Here is a 23141-nt window from a genome sequence, read left to right as displayed (position 1 = left end):
GCTAATGGCTAACTTTCTACAGATATTACGGACATCCTTGGCTCAAACGAATAAAGCAATGTTTACGAATGCCATAGAGCCACAGATTTGGGGAAATCAACCAACAAATGGCTTAGTTAGAGTTGTCTCTACACACTAAACTGGACAAGAAAATGGTATTTCACTATCAAAAAAACATTACACATATCACCTTTAACGAAGTCTGTTGACTAACTGTACAAAACAGAGAGCAGAAAGACTCGTGAAAAGTGCCATTAAGTGTGCCCTTTTATAGTCGTGAATGGTTATGAGTCTGGGACTATGAGATCCAAATGAGGCTCTAGATATGACAATAAACCTGCACGCACACTCACACAAACAAAGACAGGTGGGGATTGCTTACAGTATAGAAAGAGCTTTAATGAAATGACCATTGAGAGACATTTTACCCAACAACAAAAAATGCTTCTGTAATTTGCTGTCAGGTTGTCAAGAGACTGGCAGAAAATAGCAAATGATCTCAGTGGTCCAGCGTCTTGTTTAAAAGAGGAAAAATACAGAGAGAGAGGGGGAGAGAAAATATGTAAGTGAGCTGGGAAAGCAAGAGAGTGAGAAATAGAGAGAAAGAGAGCAAGAGACAGGGAAGACAGTATAGAGGAGATGGAGGAGGAGGCCATTAAGCGTCTCTCCGGCTGCTTTGTTTGCAGTTTATGTTGCACTTTATTTCTACCATAAACAATCGCATGAGCCCAGCACATCTTGAGCACCTCTATATATTACCCACAATGCCCTGTGGGGCGGGAGAGTGTGGCACTAAGGGAGACAGGGGAAGGAACATTATGCAGATTCTATTATTCTTTGTCTGCATCTCATGACACCACTGATCCAGTACCTTATCCCAGTAGCTTTATCCAGTCCTTCCAGCAACTCCACGATTCATTCTTCCTTACCGCTGCAGCTGCTCACTCCACCGTATTCCATCACTGTGAACAAAGAGGACAGGAGCTCATTAATTAACTTATAGGAGTCATATAATTATTTTTGAAACAACAGTTTTACGACCCTTAAAATTAAATACTCAGATTTTTGCTATTGTGCTTTAACTCCTAACTAGGCAACTAACAAGGCACAGTTAAGAATCAGTTAAGGGCTTGTTTTTGGTATAAAGTGCAGCATAAATTTCTTCTATGTTAAGCAGAGTCTTTATTATAACTAGCTATGAGCACAAGCAACCAAACTCTGTGGAGTGTAGCACCACCCACTTTGAAATATAATTGGTCCAAAACTATGACTTACACCAGTAGTTCCCCACCCAACTGGGTGTATCACACCCTTCATTTTGTTTAATACTCACAGGATGCACCGTCTGAGATCCAGCTTCGGAAGCGTGCACTCAGAAAACCATATATCAGACGTTTAGACTGATATGGCTTCAAAACGCATGCAGATAATAAACTTTCATGATGATGAAGAACTGCAATCTCAGGTGACCATGACCCCGATAGAGATGATAATAAAACTCAAACATATGTTTTGTTAGTTTTTGGCAGAATATCTGAGGCACAAACTTTAAAGGCTCTGCCCCCTTCTGGAAAGTGTGGGGGGAGCAGCAGCACATTTGCATTTAAAGATACAAGCACAAAAACGGAATGTTTTTCCTTCCATTAAAAACTGGGTATTTACAACATGGTAGAATAAATGATCTGTGGGGTATTTAGAGCTGAAACTTCACAGACACATTCTGATATTTGTATCTTTCATAAAAACAAAACACCACAAAGGATATCTATGCAACCATTGATTTACTCATACTTACATATTCATTTGCTATATGGTGAACATGTAAAGAGAGAGAGGAGATGGATTTAGCTGAGGCGGCAGTAGATTGCATCAGGCGTGGTCATTGAGCTACGCTTGTGGGCGATGGCCGTTTCAGTAAACACTCTATGAGGCCAGTGTTTGATCATCTGTGTAGTCAGTGTGTTCTAATTGTTTTGCAAAGCATGCTAATTGCTTCTCATCCAGTCTCTTTAAATGTCAGCGCTCCCTGTAGTTACAACGTGATTCACCGGTCCTTGAAAATGGAAACAAGGCTGAATGATTCAAAATGGAGAGGAAGGGACAAAAGCAAACGGGTAGAGAACTGAATTGCGGGGTCAGAGTGTTTGATTGGAATGGCTCCACCACGCTTTACCCACCAGCGTGACCTCACTGGTCAGTAGCCCTGATTCTGAACACCCTGCCCCTCAGGTCTCTGGGAAGGTCAGTACACTACACCAGCCACAGGACAGAAGCAGCATTTATACATAAATAGACAGACAGTCCCGACAACACACCCACGCTAGGTCAAGCACTAAACGATTAGCGTTTTTGAGTGTTTGAGATGATTTGCCCGTTTACTAATGCGTGAGATTTAGAACCTGAGGCCGATAGTGAACTAAATCATATCACAAAGCCCTGATGACATTTTAATTACCATGATTTAACATGCGACATGGAAATATTGTCATAGTCAGGCAAGTAAATCATGGCCCAGGAAATCAATGAAAAGTCAAACCCTATCCTGAATGCTGAATTCTCCTCATCTGCCACTTGCCACAATGCCTACCTGAGTTCACTATACACGTTTGAGTCTGAAAATCAGTACATCAACGTGAGTACAACCGGAACTAGCAGCAGCTGTATTGCACTGTAGCTGGATAACAACTCAGGATGAGAAGATGCCAGCTTCACTGTTTTATTCATGTTTCTGTCACGTTGGATTTAGCACTTAAAACTTCACATACACAGAACAACACTTGTGTTTGTCTGCCCCAGATGCACCACAAGAGAGCCAAAGAATGCAAAAATCACCAAAGGCAATTTACTCCGAGACAAACAGCTATGAGAAATGCAATCTACTATGCTGCAAAAGCTAAAGGCAGTAACTAAACCAACACTGAAACTGGGGGAAATATATATATATCAGTTCTCACAGGGGCTGCAAAGAACTTTAGATAGCCTAGAGCAAAAAAGAAGAACATATATCAAATAAAACAATTAATAAAATAAAGGAAATACAATTAATTCCGAATAGAAATTTATAAAACTCATAAAATGTATACAATTGGGTTTTTAAAAAGATAAAATAAAATGTAGCTACTGCATTTTGCCGTTGCATGATTGTATTATAAGTGAGATCAGTATTATAAGTGTGTTATAAGTGAGCATGCAAAGATACAATTTATACAGAATGTTATCAGTATGAGTTCACTTGTGCAAGTTAGGACAGATTGCTTACCAATACCAATTGCAAACCATATCCTAGTTTGTACCACAGACCAACCTTTTCAAGTGGTTGCTGGTGTGGTGTGCTACTGCAAAACTGCTTTCACACCAACCAAACTCAAATGTGACGTCAAATGTGCTCAGATAATTCTGATTGAGTGTTATACATAAAGAGTAATATTTACTGAAACCATGACATGTAGTTGCATGTACAGCATTAAATATAGTGAGATTTCTTCCCAATCTTAATACCCTGGGTCTTTAGCCTGTTTGAGACAAGGAACCTGTTGTGATTCCAGCAGGTGCTCGCACAAGGAGACAGGATCTCTAAATGATTTTCCTACTGTTCTCGCTAGGCCTCAGGCTCAGTTTTCTTTGTCTCTCTCCTGCGCTCTACTCTGAACACCAAAGGCAGATGTGGCTGGTTCTAACCTCATGCTGTGCTGGACAGGACCCTTGAGAAGGAAGCAGGTGGTCTGGTGTGTATACATGAGTTTGTGTGTTAGTAGTTTGAATTTCCCATAGCTCTGCTGGCTCAGGTAGCCAATGTAGTGATTTCTCTGCTACTGCAACAAGACCTGAGGGACATGAACTGAAGCACAGCAAATGCCACAAAAAGAGCCCAGCGATGACTCTAAAAAACTTTATTTACTGTATAATAGTCTGTTACACATTCCCAGCCACTGACTGGTGGTAATCTTCAATCCACACGAGTGATAAAAGTAAATAGATTTGGCTTGATGTCTGCAATGGCAGGGCTTGAGCATAAGGCTTGAATTGTGCTCAAAGTTTCCTCCAAAACTTAACTACCGTAGTTAATTACATCAATCTAATTATTATATGATAGAAATATTCAAAATAAACAGACTTTAGATGGATGAGGCAATGTGTAACTACATACTTTTAAAATCAAATATACAGGGTTGTCCAAACAATGAATCAGCTGTTTGTCCCATTCTTTTGTTTGAATAGAAGCATAACAAAATTCAACTAAAAGCTTGGATTTCGAGCTGCGATTTTTAAAAGTTGACAATGTTAATGCAGAAAAAAACACAGCAAGCTAAAGCACAACAGCCCAAGAGGACCTTAAAAAAAAAATATACAAAAACAGTCAGCCTTTCAATTGGTAAAATAACATATTCAACAAATAAATTGTTTAAAAAGCAATAAACTTGTATTGTAAAATCATATCCAAATGTATTATACATAATAGGAGCATTACTGAAATAAAGCGGTTTTAAATTTGACAGCAATTGTTTATTACTGATGAACTGAAGTTGTTATATCAGCAGTACTTTGATGGCTGCCTGTGTTTTTAAGGGGTTCAATTTAGAAACATAACTTCTCAGAAAGAGTTTACAGTGCTGACAGTCTAAAGGCCCTTTCACACTGGACGCGATTTTGGCGCACGAATAATTCGCGCGATGGTTTTATTTTTTGATCAGCTGTTGTGTAATGAGTGCTTACACACCGAACGCGAATGTGCTGCGGCGAAAAAACAACTTTTTTTTTCGCTTCGATGTCGATATTTTTTTTACTTTTGCGGCGACAGAAAAGGCTTCAGCCAATCACACACAGTGGATTGTTTATTTGATTGCATGTAAACGTAGCCCTCACCTCACCAGACTGCCAGACGCTGCTCCGGACCGATTGGTTCCCTGAAGTTAGTGGTTTGTCTCGTCAGATGCGGTGCCACTGTCTGAACGAGCTCCTCAAATTGTCCCTATTTCGCATGTTGGAAGATCCTTTTCCTAAACTTCTCCCGAGCCATTTACAATAACCTTTAAACAGAAAACATGAAAAGGGATTGTTAAAGTGGATTTAAATCTGACATGCTTGCAATGCTGGTCTTCTCAACAGGGATATATGATAAAATGTATCCCATAAGTGTCTCAAAACTCTTGAATATCTTTCAAACATGTCCAAAACATACTGTAAAAAATTTAACAAATCTTCCTCCTAAACATTATTTTAAGCAGCCCTGTACCTCGTACACAAGACTTTGTTTCTCTGAGGACTAATAAACACCTGTTGGAGAAAGCGATTTTAACCAGGTACTGCTATTTTTGCATGCAATATCAACTAGATGGTCCATGAACTGTCTGAATGAGACTATGGTGGTCTTACTAAAATAGCATTAAAAAGCCCTAACAGCACATCTTGATTGCATCCTCAAGTTTGCAAAATGCTAAAACATTTCTGACAGTACGGTAACATAAGAAATCAAAGAGAGCAGTGAAACATGACAATATGCCTTTGTCAAATCAGTTTCAGACGGCCGTTCCACTAACCTGTAAATGTCCTGTCATCATTATCCTCCAATTCAACCTCTACTAATACCAACAGTCAGCTAAACCTCAAAGTAAGGCACCCAGGCAATTTCGTCTTTTTTCACTCTCTCTGGTCTGTCAGTGTGTGTAAGGACAAGGCTGGAAAACCTTTCAGGAGAGTGAGGTAATTATCCATTCTCTCCTGTCTGCCTGCTATGTACAGACCATTCTCCAACTGCTCGTTAATGAAGCGTCCAATCAAACGCAGTTTAAAACCACAGGTCTAGACAACAGGCCGTTTTGACACACTCGCCATGACAATGAAGATGAGGGACTGTTTTCTGGGGTGGGGCCAATTACTTTATTCATTTATGCGAGCGCCAAAAGCACAGTGTGCGTTCCACAATATTTTAGTTCTTCTCTAAATACTTGCCAAAACAACTGACGTGATCTAAAGCTTCATCTAAAAAGTTTTGCCGTTTCCTTTAAAGGAAAATGTTTTTTCCTTTCTTATACAGTGCCACAAAATCATTCCTAGTTGTTTGGGATTCGCTTTAACCGTATGCATAATCATTCTAAATTTAATAACAGACAGGGTAAAACAAAAACTCTTATTGTTTTGAAATTGAAGCTACAGTGTGTGGGATCGGCAGTCATATCCTAGCTGGTAAACAGAGCCATTATCGCTAATGATAGAGTGTGTTTGAATACAATGTGCATTAGGATGAAGTGTGGGTTTTATCCAAACAGATTCTGCGAGCCCATAGCAAGTCGCTTGCACAAGCAAAGGCCCAGTGTTAACCATTATTAGTAGTATTCATCTCCACCCAAATTAAGACTAAATCAGCTGACTGAACTAACTTAATGCACCAAGAACATTGCCGCACATCAGGGGGGAAAGGTTCATGAGCGGAGATGAAAACAAAGTATAAAAGCTTTATCCTTGTAGTTCTATGTAGGAGACATACAAAACCAAATACTTACAAAGCTGCAGGCCAGATCACCATAAATCTCGGTAAAGTCGGTTCGCTTTTCTGCATCTGGTTTCAGAATCATCAGTTCAGACATCGTCCATATTAGCATATATGACATCAGCTGGTCTAAACCGTATTATACTCTAGGTTATTTTTTTTCAGGGGAAACACCTATGAGTATTTCTTTCTTTTTGATATAGAACACGTCTCAGTGGATTATTGTCCATATAATGAAAGGCAAAGGGGTCCAATGTTGTTTTGAACCCCACTGACTTTTATTGTACGGGCAAAAACATTCAAAAACGTATTTTTTCTTGTGCGTATTATGCAGAAGAAAGATATGCATGTATATCTAATGTTTGCCTGGATATAGAAAAATAACTAAAGTGCTTCTTCAGTACCCATATTTATATTTGACATCAAGTGATGACAAGACATTGTTTAAAAAACAAAAGAAACAACAATATGCAGAATTATTCAGATATTTCATGTGTTCTAGCTCAAGCACACCTGGTGCAACTAATGAAGCCCTTGATTAGTTGCATCAGGTGTGCTTGAGACAACACCTGTTTAACAGATTTGTGCTGTTGTGAGGGATTCTATTCAGGGGGTTGGATCATTTTGAGACTGCAGAAGTCATTAAAAGTTGCATTTTCAGTTGAATTTGGTGAAACCACTTGAAACATTTGTTGTGTTGAGCTATTTCAATTACTTTTTTTGATTTGTTCATTCCAAACAGCTGAAAGTCAGTACATTTTGCCAATAAATCTGAATTACAATGGGGGTATAATCATTTCAATTACAACTGTAGATTTAGCAGGAATAATACCGCATTTCACTACAACTTGCCACTTATTTTTGGGCCACAAACCACTGAAACAGACAATTTCTATTGGGATAAAATAGAAGGTATAGACAGAAGCAGGAGACAATCCAAAAAAAACATGTAAAACAAAACCTCCCAGGACATTTGATCCACCAAACAGTTTTAAACAAGACCTCCAGTGCTGATAGCTTCTGTCTTTTGCCACCCAGTGAAATCAACATTTATAAGAGTGGTAATGAGCGTTTTCCTTCCCGCGTGACAGCGCTAATTACATTAGCATGAGCTATGAAATATGAGCTAGCTGACACGCAGTTCCCTCAGAGGATGATGAAGGAGCAGGCCGATTTTTTAATAAACACGGTGCTGGCGAAATATCATCTCCTAACTGCCTTTGTATCGAGCTGCATACACTTCTTCTGCCAAGATCCACCACTGACTCCCTAGGAATTTATGTACAAATAACTACTTTTTAATAGCCCTGTAATGTGATTTCCTGCCAAAGAAATATTCAAATAGCTTTCAAAACCAGTACAGTATATTATCAGCCCCAAGCTAAACTGGATGTGGAAGGGTGAAAAAAAGAGAGACAGATTATTTTTTACTCTGTAATTATTATACCATTGTCATCTGTGGGAGAGGAAGAAAGACAGGGAAATACTGCAAACGTTTCACTGGGGAGTAAACGGCTTTGTTTTCTAAGAATCAAGTACAAAAATACAAACAGTAATTGTCGCATTTAATTACCGGAATAATTTACTTTGCCCCATCACATTTATCACACCTTTTCTCATTGGATTAGAAAATAATGTCTCTTTCATTAAGGACGATTGAAAATGAAAAAGATAAAGGCTGTCCAGCAGCTTAGATGCATGTGTACATTTTAAATTGCTTACTAAATGCAAATAAATGTGTGAACTCTGCTGCATAGTGCACACATGTGGTTATTATATTTTCTGAGTTTGTGACCCCAACGTTCTTTTATGTGGCCTTAATGAAGCAACCGCAGGCTTTTGAGACCACTGTGACATTCGTTTGAGTGTCACTGAAAGAATTTCACTACTTCTCATGTGACCATTATGGTACCATGGACTGCAGAACTGAATTAATTGCCTTGGCACTGTGACTCACTTTCCATTGTTTTGCTTTCCATTTAGGCTTGGGAGCAGTTGCAAAATCCCAGAGTGTATTGCATATGTGTATGCCAGCAAAACACAGAAAACAAAAGAAAAATATGAACTGAATTTGTGGAGAACAATATAATTAAAAGATCTCTGTTTGATTCAGGGACAAACAACAAAGTGAAACAAAAACCCTAAAAGTAAGTCCACATTCATAGCTCAGGAGAACTGTGGTGGAATTTTTTTTGTTACATCTGAATTGGGGAAATTATCTTTAGCCCCTTAGAGTAAAAAAAAAAAAAGAAGAAATGAAAATTCCAAGCCAAAATATTTCTAAAATGCAGCACTACTGTTCAAAAGTTTAGGGTCAGTATTTTTTTGTTGTTGAAAGAAGTCTTTTATGCTCACCAAGGCTCATAAAAAAAAAACAATAACAGTAATATTGTAAAATATTTGTACAATGACTCTTTTCTGCTTTTAAATGTAATTTATTCCTGTGATGGCAAAGCTGATTTTTTTTCCTCTCCATTCTTTAGTGTCACCTTATTCTTCAGAAAATAGGCTGATTTGGTGCTCAACATACATTTCTTATTATCAAATGTTCAAAACAGTTGCTGCTTAATATTCTTAATATCTCTCTCTATTTAAACAGTGCAAAAAAATAAATAAATAAAAATAAATCAGGATTTTTTTTTGCCATTCAGGAAATTAGTAATCCAGACATCAACACTCCAGTTCAAGTGCTTAAAACTGTGTGTGAGAAATTGTACAGTAAAGCTTTCCGGAGATGAGACTCTTCACAGCAGACCTCCAGGAACTCAAAGAGACCCGGATAACCCAGTGGCCTCGGCCCAGGCCATGCGAGCCAATCAGACCTGTGGGCTCAAATCTCCCCATACACCTCCGCCCAAATGGAAAAGAGTCGCAAGCTGTTCTGTCAAGCATCTGTGTGTGTGTAACAACTTGAGAGTATGTGTGAGTAAAATAAAGCCTGAGTGATTCATAAAGTGCAAATGCTTTTAATTTTGACAAAACAATTTTTTTAAATTAAAATGGGCATGCTGCATTAGAAAGAAAGCATGAACATGTGTGCACTCTTATGAACAACTAATGTCCTTGGCCCCTCTCTGAGCGTGTGTAGAGCATCAGGAGTGACTTTGACAAGCTGATAATGGGGCTCTTTTTGGGGGGCTGTGCTGTGAGCGGCCCCTTTGCACACGGCTTATCTGGCTCTCTCTGGGGAAGTGGACAGAGAGAGAAAGAGAGAAAGAAAGAGGTTCTCAACTGACGCTTGCGCCCTTATCGCTCTGACAGCCGCCGTTTACAGGAGAGCGGAGTGCCAGTCAGATCATTTACAGGAACAGATTAATACTGCCCAATGTCTCTCACACACACACACACACACACACACACACACACACACACACACACACACACACACACACACACACACACACAGAAATAGATGCAGTCTGTATCGAGACTCACTCACACACACACGCAGTGAAATAGATGCAGTCTGTATCGAGACTCACTCAGAAAGTGATGGGAAATATGAGAGCACATTAATTCAAGTGTCTCACTTAAGTGAGGACTTGTACTTTCCAACTTTACTAACTTTTGAGAATAAATAGCTGATGTTTACTGCACCAAATGACAGAATAACAGAAACAGAAGGATGGATGGATAGAACAAAAGACCTAGATAAGGATTAAAAAGATAGAAAAAACATTAAAGGGGTGGTAAAATGCCCTTTTCACAAACAAAATGTAACAAAATGTTTTTATATAGCATGTTAAAGTTGTCACTCTTCGAGGGTTTGCAAAAGCACACCGCTTTGTGCCTGGCCCTTTAAATGCAAATGAGCTGCTGCAGAGGGCGGGGTTTTCAAGAGCGTGTGTGTTAGCAGCTGCGATTACCTCACGCAGACACACTAAAATGCCTTTAATGTTAAAACGGAGTCAGACAAAGATGGAGAGACTCAAGAATAAGTGACAACATGTAGAATGCAACAGGACGTCTCTGAATGGTTAGTTGATGAATTTGTTGCTGATGTGGAGTTAACTATCCTCAATTAGCATATTCTGTCTGATATAGGAACTGTTGTGAGATGCACACAGAGTGACTTTCTATTGCATGTGAAAAGATGGATGCTAAAGTTTGAGCTGACTCACAAATGCACTCTAAAACAACAACTCTTCCTCTTCTCAACATGGACTGCGTGTTCCCGGGGGCGGGGGTTATGTACATTTTAGGGTTGCTGATGTCACTAACCCCGGATAAATGTTGTGTAGTCCATACCAGCCGTTTGTTGTAGTCCTTTTCTTTAAAAGCAAATATCTTCCTTTGCTTTGAACTTTGAGCGTTGTACCTTGCAGATGTTGTTTAGCAACATTTCACACTAACTAAAGTTAGAAAAGTTAAATCATTCTCAACCACCCCTTTAATATGTACAAAATACAAAATGCCCATGACTAAGAATTTTACTCATTTCTATGGCCTGCAAAACACCAATTTAAAATTCCCAAAAATATTTTCAGATTTTCAATGACCATGAGAAAGAAGCACGTGCTGTCGCATGTGTGCGTTACGTTTCACACATTTTTTGCAACTGCTTCAGATGTGACTCATCGAATCAGAATGTATCAGCCATCATCTTTAACATTTAATATTTGTGAAAATCATCACAAATATTAAATTATAAACTTTATATTAAATGCAATTTAAAATAAATTAAAAAAAACTACAAATAAATGTATAATTGAAATTGAAAATGTGAAAACATTTTTAAAGTAGAAATATGAACTACTAAGAGGGGGAACATTTTTTTGTTCAGCCCTTTGATTTTCATGATAAATAAATGATTAGTACTTTTAAAAAAAAGCTTGATATATTATGCGAGAAACAATACTCTTGATACAACATGTTTTTACCCAGTGCTATGCAGCAGAGTTTGGGTTTTGACTGACCAGCTAATCTGTAGCAGAAAATAATTCCTTAAAAGACACCAAAACAGACATGATTTGTTCTGTTATGCTCAGTAAGACTTTTGATATTTCCTCTTTTGCTTTCTCCATCCCTTGTTATTGCAAAGGCTTCCAAACACCCCTCATCAAAACTCTCTCCCCCTCTCTCTCTTGCTCTAATGAATCATCCAGAACTTTTCCTTCAAAGAAAGATGATAAAGCCCCTCTGGCACAAACACATATTGCATGCATTCATCACCACACAGATTTAAGGTATGTCAGCTTGCACCAACAGCTCCAGCAATCGTGTGCACACACACACACACATACACACGTTTTAATATATCTTCAGTTTAAGAGGAGCCCATGGTGCTCAGTCCCCACAGATCGGTTTCGGTCCTAAGTCGCTGCTGTGTGGTTGCCCACACGCGCCGTGTCCACTCTAGGCCGTCTCGGGGCCTTGATGCTGCTGTCAGATAAAGACACAGCTCTATTTTGCTCTGGACAGATGAGGCGGCGAGTAGACAGGTAGGCAGGCAGCAAGCGTGGAAAGGGCAGACGGAGAGCTGAATACTCATCCAAGGATTCACACACAACAGCTGACTGGTATTCAAGATATCACGCACTCTACAGAGCAGGGCAGAATGCACAATCATTAGTGCTCCCTCTTTTTCTGGACATGTACACACACACACAGTGCCACATATACTCTCTGACTAAAACTTTCCTTTATCAGCCTCAAAGCGTCTTTGCACCCTGAGCAAGTAGCACTTTCATTTAATTGCAGTCTGTCACAGATTTTAAAGAATAGCTGCTTGGAAGGGTGAAAATACATCAATCTCTTTAAATTTAAAAAAGCGAGAGAAAAAGTAGAGGAGGAAAAAGTCCAAGCCTATTTATCTTTCTCGTTTCCAAAACCTAGTGAGCTGCCTACTGAGGGAGCATTTTAAGGGAATATAGGCATGCTTCAGACATACCTGTAGAGGTGTTACAAATGGTATCCAACTCCAAAATAAAATTCTTTAATAGTTTACTCACCCATGTGTCAATCCAAACCGGTATGACTTTTTGTCTTCTGTGAACACAAAAATCGAGATATTTTGAGTAATGTTTCTATTTTTGTTGTTCAAACAATGAAAGCCAAATGGGTCTAAAACAACACTGGATGTAGCAGCATTAATTTGGATTATGAATTTAATTCATTCAACACTAAATGGCCAGAAAAGAAGCTAATTGAGGGAAATAATTCACTTATTTATTTTCAACTTGCTTTGTGCTTAACAGGTCTAACTGTTGGTTCACAATGTTAAATAATATATATATTACTAAAATAAAAATAAACAATGCCAGTAAAATAACAGTATAACAATCAAACAAATAGTGTTTGCAAACATTCTCTTTCTCTGACACACACACAAATGCTTATTGACATTACTTACAGCAATGTGTTGGATTTAACACTTATGGGTAAAATAAAAAAAAACTGTATGGAAATGAAAATGGCTGGAACTGCCACAATTCTAATTATTATATCATTAATAATATAAATTATTATTATTCATTAACTAAATCAAATCACAATACAAGAAGATATGTGACTAAGTGACTACTTACATTATTCCTATGAAAATTCTATAGTCATTGTCGCACAACCAACGTCGACTTGTATGTATTTCATATATAAAAGGTATTGAAATAGATGTTATATAAATATACTGTATAATATATGTAATATAACATTTAACATTACAGTGCCTCTATGAGGGGCAGAAAGTCAAATCGGTTTACACATTAGCAAAGGAAAATCTGAAAGCTCTGGTTTAATGTTCACAGACACACAAAACAAACTCCAAATATTGATACTGTAAAGGAAAACATTTTTGAGTAACTCCTGAAAGAAGGAGCAGCAGTTCAAGTCTCTGGTTCAAACCCCTTTTCTAAATGCAGAGCAATACAATGTGCTCACAGTCTGGACAAAACCGCAGCTAGACAACAGAGGTCCGGCCAAATCAATACTAATGAATTCTGGGCTTGAAACTCAGACAGATTTCATTGTGGCCTGGACTTCATAAACAATACATTTTCATTAAGACCTGCAAATGAAAACTTAGTGAAAAACAACAACCAGGGACCCTGGGAAGAAAACCACATATATCCAAACATCTGATACTACAGTGATATAGTTATGTGCTGTGTATTGTATTACAGTCATACACTTGACCATAAAACTCTCATATTTGGTCTTATAAACATTAAACTGATTGTAGCAGTGGCAGGGATGTATGCACTGTAGCGGCTAGCTCATATAGTTATGTCAACCTCACCTATCAACATGTCTTTCTTTGTGCAAAGGCAAATTAGTTTACTATTGACCATTTTCTAAATACTGATCTGTGTGCTGTGGTGTGGTACAGTAATGCAATTAGTATATGGAAAATGTCACTAAAAGACAAAAAGAGAGAAGCAGTGCTAAAAGAGAAAGAAGGAACGTGATGAATGAAGGTGTGGTGTTGTAGCAACCTTGAAATTACATTGAGGACTAAAAAGTCCATATAGAAAAGATGAAATAAAAAATGTATTTTAAACCTGGAAATATAAAGAGAGACAAAAGAATAACTTGAACATGATAAAAGTCATGACATAAAATAAAGAAGAAATATGCACTTCGTACAAAAGGAACTATGTAGTTTTTTGTTTTTTTTTAGCTTAATTTACCTTAACTGAACAGCTTCATTGGAATTATTTTTTTCAGATTGAATAGTGGCCATCTCAAATATCTATTCTGAAGCTGTAGGGGGAGCTCTATAGAGAAACCTCCGAGCAAAAAGCGAGAATACAGCGAAGAAATTCCCGAAAATGCATAGCTCTGCTTTAACTTAAAGGGCACCTATTATGGAATTTTGAAATTTACCTGTCATGTAGTTTGTAACATAGATCTAAGTGAACAAAAACATCCTGCAAAGTTTGAAATATGAAAGTGCACCGTATATAAAGTTATTGTCTTTCAAAAGTGAGAGTCGACTCAGAGTCATTTTTATGAATCGTTAGAAGACCGAAGCTTTTTCTCTGACTAGATGACGTCAACTTGTCAAGTTATTTGAATACGATACACCCACTTATTGCGCTCCAAGGCCAGGGAAAACTTGAAAACATCAGGGCGACGAGATGCTGTGTTCTGAAGTGCGACACAAAAGACAACTTTTTTAATCTGCCCAAGGAGGAGCATTTGAAGACTAAGTGGCTACAATTCACTATACCAAAGAAGTATAGTCCGAGCCTTGTGCTTTGTTCGCACCATTTTGAAGACGATTGCTTTTTAAATGCAATCAAACTTGGATTCGAAGGAAGGAATATTGAAGGAAGGTTCAGTTCCAAGTGTATTTGCATCAGCTTCCTCCTCCGTATCACAACCTGTAAGTGTTATTAATAATTTTTGCTTTTATATTTTATGTAGCATGCTTAATAATTATTTTGTTTGTTGTGTAGGCTAAGCACCGTTTAGCTTCTAGGTCTCCAATGGCAATTGTATTGAGATGTGAAGTGTTTGTCGTTGTTTTCGGAGTTGTCTAAAGAATAGAGTAATACCTCGTAGTAACGTAAATCTGCATTTTTTGTGTGTAAAAACATTATGTTTATGCATCGGGCTAACGCAAACAAAGACTGATTGTGCTTTTACAATATGAACTCTGGGCTATCGCTAACATAACATAACATTAAGTTATTTATCTTATTTTTCGTTTTTTACTACAAACTATAAAGCAGTGGACTATAATCATTATTATAACACAATTTAATTGATAAAAGCATCATTGTACTCCGTGTTAAAAATAAGTATTATCTATGTAAACACTGCTGGGTCATCTGACCAATCAACGCAGATTAGCGTCGCGCAAAGGAGGGGTTTGAAAAATGAGTCGTTGAACGATTCATTTGGGAGTCGGTGAGCAAATCAGGTAAAAATAAATGCATATTATACGAAAACAAAAGTGTTTTTTGTCATTGCATGCATGTAAAACTGTTGTTGGGGACTCCCACAACAATATTAGGAACATTTTAAATGTCATAATAGGTGCCCTTTAAGGAAACCTGTAGTAATCATTTGTTGCGATCAAAAGGTTTTCTAAGCTTATAGTTTTTTTTGCAATGGATGATTTGAAAATGATCCAAAGAGCATACTGGATAATAAAATCAGGTTTTTCACAAACGTGTGCAGGTGCAATTCTGTTTTTTTCCTTCTTTTTTTATTTATTAATATCAATATCATTTGTAATTCAGCAAATTGTATTAAATTAAGTTAAAAAAAAGCTCTTACTCCAGACTCCACTGTTATTTTAGAATAAACTTAAACAAAGTAAAAAGATTAAATGTAATCCTTTTAAAAAATATTATTCTTGTTACACCACAACATCTCTATAGATGGAACGGATGAAAGCAGTCCAGGAAAACAGCACCACCGGCGGAAATCTAGTCATGTGGCCGGCTGCCTGAGATCACTAATGGATGCTACATGCCATACCACAGTCTCAAAGTGTATTTCTCACTATATATTCTATTGTTGTCTTTAACAGAAACACTGAGCGATTCTCACGACAGCCGGAGAATAAAATATCAACCACCCACGCGAGAACCTGCGAGCAGTGTCATAAAGGAAGAAACGCTGTAATATGACACACCTATGGGACTAAAGACATGATATAGAACAAATCTGTTTTACCCTATTTGTAGTAGATAAACTGTCCCCCTTACAGCCTGATGATTCTGTATATTTCTTATAGGCACTAGCTCACTAGAGTGAGTCTTGACGTGAAAAACGAAAGAAAATAAATGGATGTTTGCTGAATTAATCAAGTGTACTTTAACCCATACTGTATTTCTTAAGTTGAGGAAGTCTATAGATGTGTAAAGCTTTAATTGTGCACCTACTGTTTGCAGACCTGTGAGTCTCTGAAGATCATAAGGCACTTTGTAGATATCACTGCCTCTTTAGTACTGATCGACTTGCATTCTCGCCAAGCGAATAAACTGTTGCAACTCCACCTCTTAGAAGAGATAAACGTGTTTTTAAGTGAGTGTTTTGTGGTGTAAGAATGATCTACAAGTAAACATGTAGATTGCACTAGGGAGATACTGCATTACTCAGAACTGCAGAAGGCCAGAGCAAACATTTAAATAAATGACCTTATGTGGAGTTCATGTCTTCAATTCATGTCAGGAATTAGGAGGGCATCACCCAACGGCAGAAATGTTGGCAACAAATAATAACAATCCTTCCCAACTCAACTTGTGCTTCAAAACTGCTCAACAGCGAACCGTTTCACTACAACAAATAATTAGTACAAATGTGTAGTACATTAAAGATCAAGGCTGCATCTGAAAACAGGCAGCTGACTTGTTGCCTTTGCTCACTGCCTTCCGGCAATGACTCTGCAAGCAGCATTTGCGCATAAAGGTTCCTTACGAAACTGATTTGGAACAGACTTCTGAGGCAGTTTAATGATCTACAGCAAAATAGAGCGAGCTTTGGTGAGAACTTATATTTACAAATATTTAATTAGTACAGTAGTAATTTCTAGCTAGAAATGACGGTCAAAAACTTACATTTACACACAAACTGACCAGCAACACAACTTTCAGACGCAATCTTTATTTTTTTATAGCTCAACTGCCACAGAATGGAATGCACAGGATTGTGGGATATCAAAGGCAGAAGGATAAATCTATGCTGCCTTCAAAAATCAATCAGATGAAGGTATCTCAGGAGACAGGAAGTGAAGCTACCATTGGATTTGGACGTGCCTTGATGCCTTCCTGCCTTGGAATGCATCCTCCGAAGGCAGCATTTTTAAGCTTTCGGATAAAGCCCAAAACGGTCCTATTTGCAATGCATTCTGGGAAGCTTTGGACACCACATTACAATATAATATATTACGCAAGTTATATCCATTTCCCTTTTCTATTCCATTTGAACTGACTGAAGGATGAATTATCCCCCAAACCCTTTGCATGTTATCAATATGTGTATGTGATATTGCAAGCAGCCAAGGTGAGTTCAGTGGAAAATGCAATTCTCCCTCTTCCTTTGGGAGAGGAGGTGATAATGGAGGTGGATAGTGCGGCCCAAATCACAGATTAGGCTGAATGTATGAGAGTTTTTTTCTTCTCATCTTCTCTCATAGAATAGAGAGATATGTAGAGGTAGAAAGATCAAGGCCACCACACTTACCAGAGTGTGTTATCATCTCTGTGCATCTCAGAACTGTGGAGTGGATGGGGAAAGACTGTAGAGTAGAGCGTGTTCCCCAGGGAACCTGCCTGAAGGGGTGCGAATGCAGATATCATGTTGTTCCAATTCCCCCATTCGCTTAAAACATTATCCGCCCATCAGCTTTGCTTACTGCAGGTTTATTTAAGAAGCATGCTCTTGAACGGCAACAGTACCTGGTAGTAAACTATGGGAGAAAAACACCGATGTTATGGACAGGTAAAGAGTAGTTTGACATTGTTGAATATGAAGAATTGGGAACTGGGTCACAAAAAGTTGATTGCTATTTGTTACTCATTCGTTGCATGACTTGGCTGCTGTGTTTCATTCAAAGCGTGTGATTGTACATTGGAAGGGACTGTCTCTACGGGTTACCCTGCTGTGCATTGCTCTTACAGCATGACTGTGATCTCAGTAGCTCTAGTTTCTGGGTCACTCTTACCATTTATCTAAATGCCTGCTCACACCCAGAGCAAAATGGAAAAGTGAAACTAACTGGTGAAAAACACCTACTCACATCAAGATAAAAAAGGCACTCTGGTCATTCACATACTTTAATGGAAAATACATGTACTGTTGCACTAATCCATTACTATTAAAAAATAAGAAACTATATGCTGTCAATGGAACGGCAAAATAATGCTAGACTGTATGCAAAATTATATAGGTTAGCCTATTTGTATTCAGCGAGAAGCATTAAATTGATCAAAAGATAGTAAAGATATTTATAATGTTACAAAATATTTTTATGTCAAATAAATGCTGCTCTTTAGAACTTTCTATTCATCAAAGAATCATGAAAAACATCACAGTTAAAAAAAACGAATACGCAGCACAACTGTGATTGATTTCTGTAGGATGATGTGATACTGAAGACTGGAGTAATGGCGGCCTAAAATTCAGCTTACGTAGCTCAATAAATTACATTTTGAAATATATTAAAGTAGAAATATAGTGGTAGTGGGCTTGGTTACAGATACATTTGTTTGGCACATAGAAAAATCTAAGAATCAGTTTGAGTTCATTAAAGATCAATGATGCTAAAGTTGTTTGAGTAAACAGTAAGAGCTTCAATGCATGTAAAATTTAACATTACTGGTGCCTACCAAGCTTAAAATAATTGTATTAGGCAAATCATTGTATTAGTGTGCTTAAACACTGTATTGTATTGTATTAGTGTGCTTATTTTCTATTCCCTCTCTTAGATGTCATTCCAGCCCGTCATGGGCTGCGTCCGAAAACTGATCAACACTGCCTTCGGAGGATGCATTCCAAGGCAGGAAGGCATCAAGGCACGTCCGAATGCAATGTTAGTTTCACTTCCTGTCTCCTGAGATACCTTCATCTGATCGATTTTTGAAGGCAGCACAGATGTATAAATTGCTGCCTTTAATATCCCACAATCCTGTGCTTTCCATTCCGTGACAGTTGAGCTAGAAAAATAAAGATTGCATCTGAAAGTTGTGGCTGGTCATTAGTTTGTGTGTAAATGTAAATTTTTTATCAATATTTTCCACTAATGATGTCATTTCTAGCGTGAAATCACGATTGTAGTCATTAAATATTCACTTACCGGTAGTTTTCATCAAAGCTCGCTCTATCATTAAACCATAACACTGGCTTAGAAGTCTGTCCAAAATCTGTTTCGTGAGGAACCTTCTTGCGCAAACGCTGCCTACAAAGTCATTGCCTGATAGATAGGGCAGGGAGGCAACAAGTCAGCTGCCAACGTTTTTGGATGCAGCCATAGTTTACTGTGATAATGGAAATTGTGATTGCCGTATGGCTCTCAAATCTGCTTGTACTCTTGAATCCACACAACTGCATGATGGTTTAAAGCCTCAAGCTTGTAATGAGATGAGTAAAGAGGTGTGTGTCTGTGTACTGTGTGTTCGTGTTCTACCTAATTATGCTGATTAGGGTGGGGGAGGAACAATACAAAATATTTTCCTTAAATGAAATTACCTAAATTAAGCAAGCTGAATAAAATGTTTCACTAAAATAATTTTGCCAAAAAGCTTTAGAAGAACCAGTCAAGTTCATTTGAAAAGTTGACCTCAAATAACTGTAAACAAGAAAATTGCCACTGGATACAACCTACTCTTTTAACTCTGTTTATTTTCTATAGCAATCCTCAACCTTTTCCTCAACTAGGCAGAAAGCAAAACTAGTGGGCCTTGTGTTCTTTTATCTTACATCAATACAACCAACTGGGTTAATTACGGTAGGCTATTACACACACACACACACCAGGAGCAACAAAGCCAAGCTGCTTTTTTTTTTTGCGCCAGGAGTGGCATTAAGTTTTATTCAGTATTAAGATTTATTCACTAAGCATTCCATTGTAAGCACAGCTTTTGACTAGTGAAGGGCAAGCAGGTGTTCTAAATGCATGACGCTGTGCATGTCTAAAAAAAAAAGAAGATTTAATCAGAAGTAGAAAAAAATTTGAATGATTATATTATATTATTATATTAAGTCAATGGCCCCAAGTCGAGAAACAATGCACTGGTAACTTTCCGCTCTCCTTTCTTTCATATCTGTCATTTTTGTCCTTCTAACATCTGCTTCAGTTTGACTACAAGTTCCCTTCATTTTTCCTTCATAGGCAACAAGATGACAAGCAGGCAGTTGATAGACCTGATCTCCAGGTTTGACCTTCTAAGAGGCTGTGCAATTCCACCTGTCTCCTTTCGAATCCCTCCCACCAGCCTCTCTCTCACTCTGTGCTAAGTGATAGAGATGCAGCTTCATTGAAAATGACGTCTTAAAGAGCTAGAAAAAGGTTACAGTGGCTGACTTCATGACACGGGTACATTATTTATATCCAACTTCCCTGCAGTGCCTTGGTCGCCTAATTGGTGAAATGAGGGATTTTTATACATCCAAGGGACCAGTTACATTACACACAAACACTAAGCTACCTTTTTATTTTTGTAAAAAAGAAAGCTCTTGGTCAGTTTTGCTTTTTACTGAGAGAACTTCAATGATACTTCCTGAATAATGTTAAAAAATAAACATTTTAAATGAAAATAAATTAATCTAAATCCATCTAAATTATTTAAAACAAAATGCATTAATACATTGGGGAAAAAAGCTATGTTGCCTTGAAACCAAATTTCAGTTCCATTTAAAGTCCCCCTGATGAAGTCAATAATTGTATCCATTCAAACTCTTTGATCACCAAAATGGCACATTTAAATGTTTGTTTTAAACAACTAAGAGCATCATTGGAGAAAGGCATATAGCTCATCATAACATCGTCATATACATCATTCACCAGGCAGCTATATTGCTAAATGTACCTGGTTTTTCATATCAACATAAAAATATACCGGGCTAACCTGGCTTCTCTAGAGTCTGCCCTGCTTCGCAGCATAGTAATGATGATATGCTAAAGCCCGCCCACACATTAACATGATTGGTTAAAAGGTAGTTTGTGACGTAAGAAACACTAGCAATTTCTTTTTTTCACTGCAGTTTTAAGGAGAAAATACTCAGCAATTGTTTTGACTTGAATCTGCACATGATTTGTCTTAAAGCATATTAAAAACAACACAGACATTTAAAAAACATTAAAAGCTTGATTTTCACCACAAGGGGGTCTTTAACAACTACTATCCCATTCAGGGATTATCACCTGAAGTTATAAATGAGGTTTATTCATTGTTATTCACTCCCTACCTTTGGTTCAGTAGATATGAACTTGTTTAACGGTCTCTACAGGATATCGTGCTGTTATTAAAGATGAAAACCTCTCTAGGGAGGAATCGCTCTAAAGCCATCATGCAGTGCTGAAGGAGTGCGAACACAAGGCCAAGACCATGCCGCTCTGAACAGATTATCCCTCTACACCTTTCAATCTATTTCAAACCTCCATCTCTTCCATTAATGCCATTCTCTGGAGGACTGGTTTTTAAATAAATGAGATTCAATCAATCAGAGATGATATATGCAATGCATTTATAATGCTAGCTTACACATGTGAAGACAGCTAGACTTCTATGGGGTAGTTAGGTCCTACAACACCACTACAAAAGGCAATTTTGCACAGGATTTCAGCCAAAGATTGTGTCATCATTTACTCGCTCTAATGTTTTTATGACGTTCTTCTGTGGAACACTATGGTATGGACAAAACAGAACACTTTCAGAAGAAAATATCTTCTTTTTTTGTGTGTGGAAATTTCTTCCTTTGTCTACAGACGAAATGCAATCATATAGTTTGGGATGATATAAGGGTGAGTAACTGATGGCAGGTTGAACTACCCCTTTGAATACTTGAATTGATGAAGCAAGAAGCTGTGTGTTTAGATATTTACAACTAAAGATGATCTTTAGATTATTTATATATCAGCATCTGTGATTATTTTATATATATATATATATATATATACATACATACACTGTAATTCTTATTATTGTGCTGGCCTTGAGAAAAACATAAGTAGACTACATTTTAGGATACTTTATATTATTTCAGTATTTTTCATTTTATTATATATTTTTTACTTTACAAGAATAGACTGAAGTGCAAACTGAATGTAATGATTTCAGACACCTAACTGCTATTAAAGGGGTGGTATAATGCCCTTTTCACAAGATGTAAAATAAGTCTCTGATGTCTCCAGAGTGTGTATGTGAAGTTTTAGCTCAAAATACCCCACAGATATTTTTATATATCATGTTAAAGTTGTCACTTTTTGAGGGTGAGCAAAAATGCACTGTTTTTGTGTCTGTCCCTTTAAATTCAAATGAGCTGCTGCTACTGGCACAGGGGGCGGAGCTTCAACAGCTTGTGTCCTGAAAATGTCAAAAACTTTTTTGTTTATGTTTAAATTTATGTAGCTGATGTGGAGTTAGCTATCTTCTAGTCATTGATTAGCATATTCTATCATGATAATCTATAAATCGCGCTCCCGGGGGCAGGGTTTATGTAAATTTTAGGGTTAGTTATGTCACTAACCCGGGAGGAAGCTTGTGTAGTTCCTACCAGCCGTTTGTTGTAGTCCTTAAAAAGCAATTTCTTTAAAAGCAAATATCTCCCTTTGCTTTGAACTTTGAGCGTTGTAACTTTGCAGATGTTGTTTATGATCAAACAGCAACATTACACACTAACTAAAGTTAAAAAAGTGAAATTATAGTCAACCACCCCTTTAAATGAAAATGTATTATAGTTTGACTTTATATTACATGCAATTACCGTAGTTAGAAGTGCTTTTAGGACATATTTATATTTATCGTATAATCTTTAGATTTAATTTCATAATTCTATTGCCTTTGAAATATGGTTAGTGTACTGCCTAACGTACTGACAATCACTTATGGCAACTCAAATATAATGTAATTTCTATTGAAATGTATGTCATGCATTTAATTATTTATGTAATAACACATTTGTTAAGATGAAGATACAATTCAATACATTTAAAAGTATTTACTTTAAAATGTAACATTAAATAAAACTCTGCAGTTATAGT

General features: G+C 37.5%; 1 long non-coding RNA gene across 3 annotated transcripts in view; it reads right to left on the bottom strand.

Moving 5' to 3' along the window:
- Window positions 1-23141, bottom strand: part of LOC307002856 — a 101565-nt gene that overhangs the window by 62962 nt on the left and 15462 nt on the right. For all 3 annotated transcript variants that reach the window (XR_013798565.1, XR_013798566.1, XR_013798567.1), the window contains exons 2-4: window positions 12439-12475; window positions 4864-5027; window positions 872-962 (exon numbers count right to left, since the gene is read on the bottom strand). This is a non-coding gene — a long non-coding RNA (uncharacterized lncRNA). The remainder of the gene's footprint in view (window positions 1-871; window positions 963-4863; window positions 5028-12438; window positions 12476-23141) is intronic.

This window comes from Phoxinus phoxinus (assembly GCF_949152265.1).
Source record: "Phoxinus phoxinus genome assembly, chromosome: 8".
Lineage (NCBI taxonomy): Eukaryota > Metazoa > Chordata > Actinopteri > Cypriniformes > Leuciscidae > Phoxinus > Phoxinus phoxinus.
Note: the sequence above shows the minus strand (reverse complement) of the source record. Positions and strands in the feature narration are given on the sequence as shown.